Genomic DNA, 13740 nt, shown 5'->3' on the forward strand with positions numbered 1-13740 from the left:
CAAGTGAAGGTGTCTTTTTTTATGGAATATTTTTTTTTCCTTTGAGAACAAGCCCAGTAATGGAATTGCTGGATTAAATTGTAGTACTACTTGTATCTCTTTGAGGTATCTTCATAATGCTTTCCACAGAGGTTGTATTAGTTTGCAGTCCCATCGGCAGTGTATGGGTGCTTCTGTCTCTCCCCAACGAAGCCAACATTGATTGTTTGAGGACTTTTGATAAAGGCCATTCTCACTGGAGAGAAGTGATATCTCATTGTGGTTTTTCTTTGCATTTCCCTGATAATTAGAGATGTTAAGCATTTCTTCATATGTTTCCTGGCCATTAGTTTCTCTTCTATTGAAAAGTTTCTGTTCATGTTCTTTGCCCACTTTTTCATAGGGTTCTTTGATTTTTTCTTGCTGATTTTCCTGAGTTATATAGATTATAGTTATCAGCCCTCTATTGGATGTATAGCATGTCAATATCTTTCTCCCATTCTGTAGCTTGTCTGTTTTCTCTTGTGGTAGTTTCCATGGCTCTGTAGAAGCTTCTTTAATTTGATCCTGTCCCATTTCTTTATTTTTCTTGTTGCTGTGATTGCTTTTGGGGTCTTCTTCATAAAGTCTTTGCCCAGACCAAGGTCTATAACAGTTTTTCCAACATTTTCTTCTAGAATTCTTATAATTACGCACCTTAGGTTTAAATCTGTTGTGCACCATCAGTTCACTTTTGTGAGAAGTGAAAGGTGCAGATCCTGTTTCAGTCTTCTACATGTTGCCATCTAGTTTTCCCAGCACCATTTATTGCATAAAGATTCTTTCCCCCAGTGTATGTTTTTGTCTGCTTTGTCAAAGTGTAGATGGCTATATGAGGATGGTTTTATACCTGGGTTCTCAATTTGCTCCATCGATCTATGTCTCTGTTCTCGTGCGGTTCCATGTTGTTTTAGTTAGTATAGTCTTGTGATATAGCTTGAAGTCTGGCAAATTGATGCCTCCCAATTTGTTCTTTTTACTTAAGATTGGTTTTGCTATACAGGGTCTTCTCTTTTTCCATATGAAGCATAGAATTATGTTTTCTAGGTTTGTGAAAAATGATGTTGGTATTTTAATAGTGATTTCATTGAATCTGTAGATCACTTTGGGTAGTACAGACATTTTAACAATGTTGATTCTGCCAACCCATGAGCTTGGTATGGTTTTCCACCTGTTTACATCCTCTGATATCCCCTTCCTCAGTGTTTTGTAGTTCTCCCTGTAGAGGACTTTTACCTTCTTAGTTACATATATTCCTAGGTACTTTATTTTCTTTGTTGCTATCATGAAGGGTTTTGAGTCTTTGATGTGGTTTTCAGTTTGACTGTTGTTGGTGTATAGCAATGTTACTGATTTCTGTACATTGGCTTTGTAACCTGAGACTTTGCTCAATTTCTTTATCCACTCCAGCAGTCTCATGGCAGAATCTTTGGGGTTTTCCAGATATAAGATCATATCATCATCAAAGAGAGATAGTTTGACCTCTTCTGCTCACATTTGGATATCCATAATTTGCTTTTCTTGTCTGATGCTTCTCTTGTCTTGTCTCTGGCTAGGACTACCAGCACTATGGTGAATAGAAGCAGTGATAGAGGGCAAGCTTGTCTGGTTCCAGTACTTAGTAGGAATGCTTTCAATTTTTCCCCATTCAGTATGATGCTGGCTGTGGATTTGTCATATATACCTTGTAAAATTTTTAGGTAAGTCTGGTCTATGCCTATTTTTTTTTTTTTTTGAGACAGAGTCTCCCTTTGTTGCCCAGGCTAGAGTGAGTGCTGTGGCATCAGCCTGGCTCACAGCAACCTCAATCTCTGGGGCTCAGTGATCCTACTGCCTCAGCCTCCCAAATAGCTGGGACTACAGGCATGTGCCACCATGCCCGGCTAATGTTTTGTATATATATTTTTAGTTGGCCATTAATTTATTTCTATTTTTGGTAGAGACAGGGTCTCGCTCAGGCTGGTTTCAAACTCCTGACCTTGAGCAATCCGCCCGCCTCGGCCTCCCAAAGTGATAGGATTATAGGCGTGAGCTACCACGCCCGGCAATGCCTATTTTCTTAAACACATTTTGTACTGCATAGAGATCTCTAAGACTTAGGCCAGGGGCCACACGTTTTCATGCAAGCTGCACATTTTTTAAATCATCATAAGTATAGATCATAATGCACTTTAAGTGTTGTTTTTCAATAATTATAATATTCTTATTTATAAAAACAATTAAACAACTAATTAAACAAGTAACATTCTTAGTACTTTTATAATGTACGGTACTGCATAAAACATTTTCCTCTGTGAAGAGAGACCAAACTGAATTTACATAAATATCTAGATTCACTCATTTTTCCGCGGGCAGCACAAAGTCTGCAGACTCTCGTAGAAAATTTTTTCTTTCCACTCGCTGGAATACACGTAGGTTCATGCAGCTTCATATCACCTGACAACCCTTTGGATCTTTACGAGGTGCTCTCCTTGCACCCCCAGGGGAAGGGCTGGACATATTTGTCTCTGGTTCTGGAGAGCCTTCATTGTCGTCATCCATTATCCAGTCTCTCACCACCAATAGCAGAAACTGTTTATGCTTCATTTTTGTTTGTGGATTGAGGATGTTGTACACTCTAAATGAATTGAAAAATCCACAGTTTATAAGGTACAGTACTACTTTTTTTGTCCATTTCATCATTTTCCTTAGAATGGAACAACATGAATTAATCCACACAGTAAATGCCTTTCATCTGGGCATTGTATTCCTTGATGCAGGTAGGTTTTTACAATATTTTCTCCCATTTTTCTATTTTTTTTCCAGTTGTCAAGACAGAAAGAAGTGTCACGGATTGTTGATATCACTTGGAAAATTGCTTGTCTTTCCATTCTAGGAGAAGAATATTGCCCTTTCTGGAAAATATTATGTCACTTTTCTTCATTCTTGATGTTTTCATTTGCAAATTTGGCAGTACACCTCTACTCTTCCTAACAGACAAGACGGTGTATTGACATCTAAGGTCCATAACAGATGGCATGTGAAACACGAGAAAACTCGTGAGTGGTCTTCAACAGATGGCGTGCAAAACACAAGAAAACTCATGAGTGGTACAAAAGGTGTTAAGTGTGCTTATCATAAAAGGATGTTGAATTTTCTCAAATGCTTTTTCTGCAACTAGTATTTTTTTTTTTGAGACAGTGTCTCACTGTGTTGCCTGGGGTAGAGTGCTGTGGCGTCAGCCTAGCTCATAGCAACTCAAAACTCCTGGGCTTAAGTGATCCTCCTTCCTCAGCTTCCTGAGTATCTGGGACTACAGGCACGGCCACCATGCCTGGTTAATTTTTGTTTGTATATATTTTTAGTTGGCAAATTAATTTCTTTCTATAAGTTTGGCCACTCTGTCAACATGAAAATGAATTTTGTATGTAAAATCACTTAAGGAATGTTTCAATCCAAAACCTGCCATAATCCCTGAGATTTTTCTAGAGAGAATAAACAGAATTTGGCTACAGTTAGGGAAATAAGAAGAAAAACTGTGGATGGTAAACTGTTCCCATTAAAATAAAGCAATAATGTGAGAAATTCCCCAAGATTGCAATATCAATCTGGAAAAGATCACTCCAAATTTTATATACACATATGTCAATTACTGTCAAACATTTAATATATACACTCAAATATAGAATATTCTGCATAGAAACATAAGTTCTGATATAATAATTCCATTAAAACACTAAATTCCAAATTTACTATTGACTCTCCTGAAGATTTTATTTCAAAGAGACATTGAATCTTAAGAACTTTCCATATTCTGATCTGTGTCTTTACATTATTTACAATAGGTTAAGGCCCACTACTAATGCTGTTCGTACTCTAACATTTTTCCTTCACAAAGGCAGACAATATTAACAATCTGTTTTAACCCTCTAGTCAATGGACACTACATCATTCTTATCTCAAGAAAATGATCAGAATGTTTCTTTTATAACTTATATGTGGGCTGTCTCAAAAGTATCAAGCCATTTTTTCTCACGTATTTCATATTACATGGCTGCATACTTTCCAGACAGCCCTCGTAAATGCTTTCAAACTCTCCAGTTAAAAATAATTTTTCACCACATTAAAAAAATTCAGGCCGGGCGCTGTGGCTCACGCCTGTAATCCTAGCTCTTGGGAGGCCGAGGCGGGCGGATTGCTCAAGGTCAGGAGTTCAAAACCAGCCTGAGCAAGAGCGAGACCCCGTCTCTACTATAAATAGAAAGAAATTAATTGGCCAACTGATATATATATAAAAAAAAAATTAGCCGGGCATGGTGGCACATGCCTGTAGTCCCAGCTACTCGGGAGGCTGAGGCAGAAGGATCACTCGAGCCCAGGAGTTTGAGGTTGCTGTGAGCTAGGCTGACGCCACGGCACTCACTCTAGCCTGGACAACAAAGCGAGACTCTGTCTCAAAAAAAAAAAAAATTCAAACTTTCCATTGCAACCTACAATGTGCTATGCAAAATTACATGGGGTGGAAAGGACAGTGAGAAAGCTGTTAGGCATAACACAGGGAAAGAAGAGAAGGAAAAGGGCTGAGATGCACTTGTAGCTGGAGATGAATATAAAGAGACACCAAGGACCTGGATATAATTAGGAAATTAAAAATACAGAATTCCTCTTTGAAAGTTGAAACAGGGTCCATTGTGTAGCCTGGGAAAAGGTGTCCTCTTCGCACATGAAGAATCAGTGCCATTTCTACACGTGATTATATTTTATCTTTTATGTGGAGCCGATGTGGCCCAATTACAGGACAAGGGATGACACAGAACACAAAATAACGACACAGACACTCATGGACATGACAATCACTCAAGTGACCCATGCACCAGTCGCTTTGTTTTTATACCCTCCAGACACATGGTTAGTTCCTTGTATGTGAGCATCTGAGCATAGCAGCGATATCAGACAATTCTGGAGGTGTTTCAAAAGGGAACAATTTCCCACAGTCTCAGACCTCAAAACGGTTACTAAAATTCAAGTGCCGGACAGAGCTCAAAAGCCAAGGCTGAGATAGGCAACATAAAACAATGCAGCCATCTGAAGTGCTTCTTGGTCTCAATCCCAGGTGGCAGCTTCTTCCTGGCCCCCACGGTTGTGCCTGTTTTAGGTCGCCCCCCTCCATGAGGAGGCTTACCCTTCAATGACTACCCACCATCAATCGGGGGCCAGTTCTTGGGAGAGTTCTTCTCGTTCTTGTTCTCATGACCTCCAGACTCCCTCCACGGGGGCCCTCCTTGTGGGAGTTGGGAGCATTTGCTTATGTGCAACAACTCAGGCCTCTTATCAAGTCACAAGGCAGCAACCGTGTCTGAAGAAAATGCTGACTACTGCTGCGTCAGACAGCACACGCACATTACAGACTATAGTGAATGATTAGTATAAGGCGTAACAGCAGAATCAGCCCCCAACATCTCCCCCTTTTTTAATTAAAAACAACAAACATGTTGAAAAACAGCCATGACATCTCGCTGCCTTTTTGCGCTGTGTCTTCTGCTTGGTCTTCCAGCACCTATGAATTAAGAATAAGAGACACAACAGCAGCAAAAATACAACCAGATTCCCACCAATACTACCAAGCATAGTTTTAAGTGAAGCAAGGGGATAAACTTGGGATAGTCCATTAGCCAAACCAGAGAAAAATTCATCATTGTTAAAATCAGGTAATCTTTTTTGAAACATTGAAGTGATTTCTCACTCTAACCTTTGGATATCTTTAGTAATATTTAGACTTCCAATCAACAATTTTCTTAATGACATCCAGTGTCATCTACTATTAAAAGGAATGGAAGTTACACAGAACCGAGAGGAATTTCAGTCACAATGTAAAAAAAGACTGAGTAGTCAGCACCTGAATTTGGTCTCCCAATCATTGCAGTGCTTTTTAGCTGAATGACTTTGCCTTCTAGGCGGAAGTCAATCTCCTGTTGATGTTGCCATAATTTATGAGAATCTGTATGCCATTTTTGAACAATATCAGCAGTTTGTACAGAATGATGTAAAGCTACTCCAGCAACAGCGGCTGAGGAAGCAATAGCTGTTAAGCCTGCTACTGCCATGACTATCAGACCAATGACTCTTTTTCTTTTAAGAGCCAAGGAAGTTATTTTATTTAATAAATTAGTAACCAAAACAGAGTCTCACCAAGGCCATGAAAGGCTAACAGGCAACCATATCTCTGTATGAGCCTTGAGGATGTATAAACTATGTAAAGATTTGTTAAAAGTAGCCCATGAAGTAAAATTTACAAAAGTAAATAGGGCACAATTACCAGGGCAAGTCAACTTTTCTGTAGACTGATTTTAATAAATAGTTTCCATTAGCAAAAGGTAAATAAAGAAACACTCTCTAATAAGGACCTAGAGGGCGGTGGTGAAGATTTACTTTAGCTTTTTCATTATGACTTGAGGACATATTTTTAATCTAAATGTTAAGGTCTCCACCTGAGGCAGAGAGTTTTTAAATATGTTTTTGTTTTTTTGGTCTTTTAGTCAAATTAGACATTACCCCCTTAAAATATTTTATGGATAATAATATAGTGCGGGTAGCAAATGAGGGGAAATTATATTGCAAACCCCATGCTTGCACAGAAGGTGCCAAGCAGTGTTTTCTCACTCCAAAACATATAGGATAACCTTGATCATAAGTAGAATAATTGAAAACTACCCTCCCTTTGTCTTTAGGATGTGGTTACTGATATTGAAATGGAGGTGGCATCTATTTTGAATTATTAGTACAGACGAGGACTTTAGGCTCTCCCTGAGACACTGCCTTAAAAAGGGGAGAATAAGGGACATAAACCCAATATACATACTCAGCATTAGCAGAATCAGTCTGTCCAACAGCAGAGGAGCAAAAAATAAGCAAAAGAATAAAAAGGTTATGGATCAACCAGACTGCTAATGTTACCGCCTGCTTCTTGGTCTGTTTGGCACAGCATTCTCTTCTCAAGCGGTGTCTGGCTGAGGATACCGTCGCCAGAGACAGTGCACAGAAACCCACTCACAACCTTGCTCTGTGGAGACATAAGCATATCTCTGACCCCATTGGAAAATTGTTCTTTTAATCCATCCACCAGTAGAGGCAGCAACGTGCGCAGTATCCCAGGCTTTTTGCAAAGGAGATGAAAAAGCAAAATGAGGCTCTACTGCTGAGGCATGCAAGTCCTGCCAAAAATTTTAAAATTTAAGGGTATAGAGATCACAGAGTAAATGTCGATGAGGAGATTCCTTGACTCCCTTTTTTGTTTTTGTAATTGAAGCCATAAGTAAAGAATCAATGTTAGCATTGCCTCGTGATAAGGGACCGGCAGTCCGGAATGCGAGCGAATATGTACCAGATAAATAGGAAAATGCCATTTGATAAGAAGAGTCTAGAGGTGTGAAAACAACTGCTGCAAGGTTGTAGAAGGATTAAGTGGTAATGAGGCAGTAGGTAATTGGGAGGTAACATAAAGAGCATATTGAGAGTCACTAACAATTTTAAGAGGCTCCTTGGGAAAATCTTGGAGAACCAAACAAATAGCATAAAAAGGTCATCAAATGTTTTAATATAATCAGCACAAGCTACTTTCCAGGAAGAAGCAAGCTCTAGGTTAGTTTGAATATCTTTGGAACTCAAATTTGTAACTATTTTATCAGGATCTAGTCCAGACAACTGACAACTTCGTCATCGACCCCTGGTGATTAAATGAGCAAGTTTAAGTTTTTTTATTTTAATTATTTGCTAAAACCAGCCATTTAAGGATGCTAGCATCTTGGCCCAGGCAACCTGTAGGAGAATGATATGCATGAAAAAAGTAGAGAATAATTGGACAGGAAGGCTGAAGAAAGGTAATAAATCCAGAGCTAAGTCCTTGCTCCACAAGCTGTAACTCTTGCTCCGCTTGTGGGGTAGGGGAGTGAGGGCTGATGAGAGCTGAGCTTCCCTCTTATGGAGCAAATAAATGTTGGAAAGCATAAGTAGGTATGCCTAATGATGGTTGCAGCCAATTTATATCTCTAAGGAGCTTTTAAAAGTTATTGAGTGTTTTTAATTATGCATCACACAATGTACACAATTTTATAATGTTATTATATATATCATTTGCTTATATTTTACCTTTATATATGATGTATGATCATATATTTATATACATATTATATAGTATATAGTGGATACTATAGATTATAATTAGTTGTAGTATACATCATATTATATATGATACATAAACATTTGTTTATATAGATTAACATATATGTATACAATGTAATTATATGCAAATAGTATTACACACATACATATGTTATACATTTGTATGTTGCATGTGTATACTCATAAGTTATATACAAAAACTATATTTATATTACATTTGCGTGTATATATAATACTCCTATATTGTTATAGTCCATTTGCTCTCTCACTTTTTAAGATTACAAGTGGTATCTGGTATCAATTAATTTAACACTTTATATAAGAAATAATAAAACATTTATTTTTAAGTCTTACATATATTACTTAAAATAGATACAAAGTTTAGTTTGTAATTTTTAAGTTTTACTGCTATATCAAACTACCTGAAAGAAAATACCTTAGTGGAAAAAAATGTTTTGATTGCCTTTAATAAGTATGACTTTTAAAACAAGTACTGTCAGTAAGAGTTCGCCCATATATTATTTAGCAATTAGGTAGGTCAAATGATTTATGAAATCATCTTGAAAAGAAATATTTGTTGGGCAGGTAAAATAACATTTGAGACCATTATAATATGCAACTTAGAATGAACTTTAAGGAGTTGATAGCTTTAAAAAATTTAACATTGCACAAAGTCATAAATAATTATTTTTAATATTAACCTGTATTATCAAAGCACATTAAAAACAGTGAGATGAAATAAGGTAGAACAAATTGTACATATGCTCATTTGCTTGATGGGAGCATTGGATTGTTAAAATAGTTTTTTGTACGTACTTCCCTGTCCAAAAATATAAACTTGCTTGTTTTCCATATATACAAGTATCCTGTGCAATCCTGGATTCTGAGAAAAATAAAAGTTTGAGGTATAGCATTGAATAAAGCATCAGAATGCATGATATTCTTGGCTGAAATTTAGCAAAGTTACTGTCAGAAGAGAAGAGTTGATCCTAGTGTGCTTCTAAAAGTCTCTTAGTGACATGGTAGGCAATGCCCTCCACACTGGCACAGGCTCTTACATATTTATCCAGAGTAGAGCCACCAGCCTCTAGCAGGCGCAAAATTTTCTGACAGTCAGGATTAGCATTTTTCATAGCCAAAGATTGTATGACAATAGTAGCAGCCTCTGTGGAACTAACGCTCCTCTGAACTGCCTCTTTAAGGAGAGAAGAAAATTCAGTATATTGCTCAGTAGGCCCTAGCATAGTTTTTGAAAAGGCTGATCCCAAAGTGCCAGAAGTTTCAATGTGCCTCCAAGCATGGATAAAAATAGACTTAGTTTGCATTAGAGCAGCATCCCCAGGATCAAACCAGGGAACTTTAGATCTTTAGTCTGACGCTCTTCCAAGTTGAGCTATTTTGGTTGGCTAGGGATGCACCTCTAGCTCTCGCTTAGGCTTTAAGATTTTATATTGTTTTGTGCCTGTAAGCTCCTCCTCCATTGGCCCTGGAGAACCTAGAGGATCACCCAGCGTATAGTAAGAAAATCACAAGCAAGTCTCAGGCAGCAGTAAAGACAACAAGATGCTGGGATGTCAAGCAGCCAGGTAGCTGCACTCTGAGACGTTAGACAGAGAAGCACCTGCAGCACTGGCGGGCTGGGAAGGGACAGAAAAAGAAAACAGCTCTGCCACTGCAGCCATCCTACTCTTTGTAAACGGAGGGATTAACTCTTGCCTTTCAGATTGAATGAGCTCTTGTAACTTGAGTGGGGCAGAAACATCAGAAGAGGGGTTAACTCTTTCCTATCCTGAGGGCTCTTCCCCATCATCTTTACTTGGGGAAAGAGGTCGAGATTATTATTTTCCTCATTATAATCATCCCTCTTTGAGTCCGACTGTAGAAGACAGAGACAGAGAGAGACAGAGAGAGAGAGAGAACCTGAATAATAGTATTAAAAACTGACTAAATTTTTAAATAAATAATATCTGCTGATGAACTACATGCAACGCTTTAACAACTTGCTGCCAGCTATGTAAATTTAGCTGAACTTGCAATTGAAATTGAAACCAATAGCAATGTTTTTGCACTAAAGCAAATAACTGCTTTAGGGTCCCATTATTTATACAGGGTTCAAGACCCCCCAAGGGTTCAAGATCCCCCAGGGTTTATGACCCTGGCTCAGTTCTGGGTTCAAGACGCCCCAGGGTTCAAGACCCTGCTCTTATTCCCAAGCATCCCCTTTCAGATGCCATTTATCATTAGCTGAAGGGGTAATCCTCTTGGTCCCACCACTTGAAATGATGCAGTACTAGTACAGGATTCAAGATCCTCCAGGGTTCAAGACCCTGCTCAATGCGCCACTTGATGTGGCCAGATTACAGGACGGGGGATGACACAGAACAGAAAATAACGACACAGACACTCATGGACATGACAATGACTCAAGTGACCAATGCACCAGTTGCTTTATTTTTATACCCTCCAGACCCAAGGTTAGTTCCTTGTACGTGAGCATCTGAGCATAACAGTGATATCAGTAAGTTCCGGAGCTGTTTCAAAAGCGAACAATTTCACATGGTGTCAGACTTCAAAATGGTTACTAAAATCCAGGTGCTGGAGAGAGCTCAAAAGCCAAGGCCAAGATAGGCAACATGAAACAATGCAGCCATTAAAGTGCTTCTTGGTCTCAATCCCAGGTAGTGGCTCCTCATTGGCCCCCACGGTTGTGCCTGTTTTAGGTCACCCCCCTCCATGGGGAGTCTTAGCCTTCATTGACTAGCCACAATCAATCGGGGGGCCAGTTCTTGGGAGAGTTCTTCTCGCTCTTGTTCTCATGGCCTCCAGACTACCACCATGGGGGCCCTCCCTGTGGGAGTTGGGAGTATATGCTTATGTGCAACAACTCAGGCCTCTTATCAAGTCACAAGGCAGCAACCGTGTCTCAAGAAAATGCTGACTACTGCTGCGTCAGACAACACACGTACATTACAGACTATAGTGAATGATTAGTATAAGGTGTAACAGCAGAATCAGCCCCCAACATGGAGCCATAAAATACTCTATTATTCCTCCAGGAATACTTACTGCTAATTATAAAAACTCCTTTACATTCCAAGAGCTGTCTTGTGTTTGTCCACTTTATATATCAAAACAAACCATTACTTATGAAGCTTCCCCAGGTTTACCGAAACCAATTGTCCCGACAAAGTCTACCAATTCAGTTATGTCCATTCCTATACACTAAGGGAAATAAATAACTATACAAAAATTAGCTCATAGAGGATTCTCCAATTGAGAGGAAAAATGGAATGTAAAAATTTACACAATTTTACATAATGTACCCACTGTGGAATTGATCATCTCTTCAAATTATTTTGTAAGCACCATATCTCAAAATTTATTCTTCTAATATCTGAGCATGCCCTATAAAGAATACTTCATGAATTTTTAAAGGAAAAAATTATGTCTTAGGTCTAGCATGAGTCAATGACAATTAAAAGTATGGAATTTTCTGAATCAGGAGCCATAAGGTTTTAGAGAATGGAATTCAATACAAAAAGGAGAATATGCACTTATTTTCAGAATTTTTGAGATTTCTACATTACTAGCAGATTATCAACTCTTTTGGAATTATCTGTTTTTTTCAATGCATCTTTTTTCTCCTCAAAATAGATAGACAGTAACATAAACACAGTTACTTTCTCCATAAACCTCTTACAACTAAAATTTACCTTTACAGTGATATAATTCTATATTTGACTCATTGGAAATAAAAAAGAAAAGTATGTTTATGTTTTACGGGCCAGAGAGGTCACATGTTCAAAGGAAAATGTGTTATGAAATCTTGTAAATTGTCATTCAGGATTCAGAAATATATGCACTTCTATGGCATTTTAGCGACACAAAGAATAAAAGTATAACCTATGGAAATATTTTTCAAAATATTTGAAGTTTAAAGCCTATTGGAATAAAGGTCACTAAAAATGTTATTACATGATGATACCCAATAGTATATTGTTACCATCTGTTATCTACAACTTTGAATAAGGTGGGACAGCGTAGTGTTAGTGGCAGTATAACACTTTATTCAATGTACAATGCTCAACACATTAAACACAATTTATTTAAAAAATTAAGTTCACACATAGTCTTTAAAATCTCGCTTCAACATCTAATGTATTTTATTACCAAAGTATGCAACTGAAAAAACAATTTAATTCTAATATCTCAAATGTCTGTAACTGTAATAAAGAATATTATTATGTACAACTACTGCCAATATCAATGGCCATGCACTTACAAGTTAATCAGAAAGAGTTTCTTCATTTTATTCAAGCATCTTACATTTTAGTGTCTTTAATGTTCATTGTAAGAGCACATGAATGATGCCCACCTAATTTAGAAAGACCATACATATCTTTGATGCAGCAACGATTCATCACATTCTTTCTTAAGAATGACCACATTATTCTTAAGAATGATCACACCACATTCATTCTAGGAGTCATGACAAAGCATCCAACAATTTTAAATTGAATTACCTTGATATTTGATTTTCAAAAAAAAACATAAAATTTTAATGCAAAAAGTATACTCTAAATGTAATTATAACTCTAAAAAACCCCAATCTCCTGCTGTTTTTAAACATACACATAAATTATTAAACTATTTAAGTTTGCACTCTCTATAAGCAAAATCCTACATTAATCTCTGAAAGTATTAGCATCTTAGTTATTTCTACTGTGAGTCTTCTGGTGTTATTAGACATGACTATTTTTTTTTTTGAGACAGAGTCTCACTTTGTTGCCCAGGCTAGAGTGAATGCCATGGCATCAGCCCATCTCACAGCAACCTCAATCTCCTGGGCTCAAGTGATCCTCCTGCCTCAGCCTCCCAAGTAGCTGGGACTACAGACATGCACCACCATGCCCGGCTCATTTTTTCTATATATATTAGTTTGCCAATTAATTCCTTTCTATTTATAGTAGAGACAGGGTCTTGCTCTTGCTCAGCCTGGTTTCGAACTCCTGACCTCGAGCAATCCACCTGCCTCGGCCTCCCGGAGTGCTAGGATTACAGGCGTGAGCCACCATGCCCAGCCTAGACATGACTTTTTAATTAAATAGTTTTTTCAAATTATATAATAAAGTATCTTTTCATATAACCTCTGATGTTTTCAAAGCTGTGTTAGTGAACAAAGGTTTTTCAGAATTCATTACATTCATAGAGTATCTCTCCAACCAAAATTTTCTTAATTAAAATAAAGTTTGAGCAATCAATGGAGGATTCCCCCTACTATACATTAACTTATGCACAATACAATCTGTGATAAAGGTATTGTGCCTCTATTTGTATTTGTAATGTTTTTTAGTATAAATTCTCTGGCACACTTCAGATTTTTATGTTCTGAAAGGTGTTTGGACACTCGCTACATTTCTATCAGTTACCCAGTATGAATCTCTGGTGTTGAGTAATATGTAATCAGTTATTAAAGGCTACCCTACTTTATTTACATCCGTAGGATTTTGTTTGTGCATGAATTCTCTCACATACACTAAAGTAGAAGCACTATGCAAAGTATTT

This window comes from Microcebus murinus, chromosome 31, assembly GCF_040939455.1.
Source record: "Microcebus murinus isolate Inina chromosome 31, M.murinus_Inina_mat1.0, whole genome shotgun sequence".
Taxonomy (NCBI): domain Eukaryota; kingdom Metazoa; phylum Chordata; class Mammalia; order Primates; family Cheirogaleidae; genus Microcebus; species Microcebus murinus.